This window comes from Crocodylus porosus, unplaced genomic scaffold (assembly GCF_001723895.1).
Source record: "Crocodylus porosus isolate Cpor-Errol unplaced genomic scaffold, CroPor_comp1, whole genome shotgun sequence".
NCBI classification, from domain to species: Eukaryota; Metazoa; Chordata; order Crocodylia; family Crocodylidae; genus Crocodylus; species Crocodylus porosus.
The window spans coordinates 39,919,870-39,922,506 of NW_017728886.1; the positions used below are offsets into that span (position 1 = coordinate 39,919,870).

A 2,637-nucleotide genomic window follows, 5' to 3' on the forward strand; every position below is an offset into this window, starting at 1 on the left:
TAAGGTCTGTTTTCCTGACCTCTGATCATGAGCATGGCTCTTCTCTGGACTCTTTCAAGCTTCTCCACATCCTTTTTGAATTTTGGAGCCCAAAACTGGATGCAATACTCCAGCTGCAGCCTCACCAAGGCCGTGTACAGGGGGAGAAGGACATCCTGGGATTTGCTTGAGAAGCATCGATGGATGAAAGCCAGCGTTTTGGTCGCTTTACTAGCCACAGCATCGCATTGCAGGCTCATGTTCATCTTGTGGTCAATCATGACCCCCAAGTCTCTTCCTTCCATAGTGCTAGCCAGAGTAGCACTGCTGAGTCTATAAGGATGCTGCAGGTTTTTTTTCCCCAAGGTGGAGAACCTTGCATTTTTTGGTGTTAAACACCATCAGGTTCTTGTCCGCCCATTTGCTGAGCCTGTCCAAGTCAGCCTGGACCACCCGCCTGTCTTCAGGTGTGGATGCTTTGCCCCAGAGTTTGGTGTCATTGGCAAACTTGGTCAGTCCACTTCTGACTCCAATGTCCACATCATCAATGAAGATGTTGAACAATGGGTCCAAGGACAGAGCCTTGGGGGGGACCCCACTGGTAACAAGGCACCATGACGATTGACTTCTGTCAATTACTACCCTCTGGGTCCAACCACGGAGCCACTTCTCCAGCCAGTGGATCGTGGTGGACCCAAGGCCACAATTGGCCAGTTTTGCCAAGAGGTGATCATAGGATACCAGATCGAAGGCTTTTCTGAAGTCAATGACATCAATCTCTTCTCCCTCGTCCAGGTGATCGGTCACCTGTTTGTAGAAGGAAATGAGATTGGTCAAGCAAGACCTACCCCCAACAAACGCGTGCTGGCTATCCCTCAGTGTGTTGGCACTGGCCAGTCCATTAAGGATGGTCTCTTTAATAAACTTTTCTAAGACCTTCCCCAGGATAGAAGTCAGTCTGATGGGCCTATAGTTATCTGGATCCACTTTCCTCCCTTTCTTGAAGATCTGCACCACATTGGCCTTCTTCCAGTCTTTGGGCACTACACCAGAGCGCCAGTTTTGAAAGATCCGTGCCAGGAGCTGGGCTATTATGCTCGCCAGCTCCTTGACTACCCTGGGTTGTAGATTGTCAGGGCAGGCTGACTTGAAGGTATTCAGCCTCTCAAGGTGTTCCTTCACAAGGTCAGCATTAATGGAAGGCAGGGGATCTCCCTCATCTAGACCTCCCTGTCCTGTGGAGGGCATGGGCGTCCCATGGGACTGATGAAAGACCGACGCAAAGTACCCATTTAATAGGTTGGCTTTTTCCTGGGTGTCAGTTGTCTTATTTGGTTCAGCAGGGGTCCAATGTTGCCCTTGCTTTCCTCCAGCTCCCCACATATCTGTAAAAGGACTTTTTATTGTCCTTGATGCTCGAAGCTAGTTGGAGTTCAGTTGCAGTCTTGGCTTTCCTGGTTTTCTCCATGCAGGACCAGACCAGTGCAGAATAATCCTCCTTGGAGGTGAATCCCATCCTCCATCCTTTTGTAGGCCTTTCTTTTTAGCCTCAGGAGGTCTGCTAGATCCCTGGAGAGCCTGCCCTCTTGCTGCTTTTCCTCCGAGATGGAATAGAATTACCTTGTGCATTGAGGATTGCTCCCTTAAGGAGCAACCGCTCTTCCTAAACTCCCCTCCCCCTGGGGTTGTGGTCCCTTACGGGCTCACCAACAAGCCTCCTGATCTTGTCAAAGTCAGCTTTCCTGAAGTCAAGTACTTCAGTGTTGCTGACTTATTTGCCAGCTTTATGGCAGATGGTGAAAGTTATCAGCTTGTGGTTGCTGTCGCCCACCTTCCCATTGATCACTAGGTCACTGATTAGGTCATCCCCAGTAGCCAGTACTGGGTTGAGCAGTACTTTATCTCTCATTGGCCCATAGACTTTCTGAGTCAGGTAGAGGTCATCCATGCACAATAGGAAGCTTTGCGATGGCTTGGATTTTGCTGAGTGAGCCTCCCACAAGATGTCTAGGTAATTGAAGTCACCCATGACAACCATGGTCCTGGAGCATGCGGCCTCAGCCAGTTCCAGGGTGAACTCCTTGTCAAGCTCTTGACTTTGGGTGGGAGGTCTGTAGTAGACTCCTACCATCGTGTCCCCTGTGCTGTGTTCCCCATGGATTTTAACCCAGAGGGTCTCTAGTCATCCACCCTGGTCGCCAGCATCAGTTTGCAGGGACATGTAGTTTTCCTTAACATAGAGAGCTACACCCCCTCTACTGGAGTTCCTCAAGGATTGGTCTTTTCATTAGTGAGCTTGGCATAAAACATAGGAATGTGCTAATGATAGCTAACTTGCGCTACTATAAACTTGCCAATATGAAAGACAGCATCAATACAGAAGAAGATTATTCAGGAAGAATTGGATAGTTTTGATGACTGGTATAGAAATGGATTGAAAAGCCTTTGATCTGGTATCCCATGATCACCCCTTGGCAGAACTGGCCAGTTGTGGCCTTGGGTCCACCACGATCCGCTGGCTGGGAAATTGGCTCCATGGTCGGACCCAGAGGGTAGTAATTGACAGAAGTCAATTGTCATGGTGCCTTGTGACCAGTGGGGTCCCCCAAGGCTCTGTCCTTGGACCCATATTGTTCAACATCTTCATTAATGATGTGG

The 2,637-nt window shown here is 49.3% G+C and overlaps 1 protein-coding gene across 1 annotated transcript in view; it reads left to right on the forward strand.

Annotated features, from left to right (window-relative positions):
• The window catches only part of CFAP69 (cilia and flagella associated protein 69), a 50,886-nt gene that overhangs the window by 31,702 nt on the left and 16,547 nt on the right, over positions 1-2,637 (forward strand). The gene's annotated exons all lie outside the window — the stretch shown is intronic.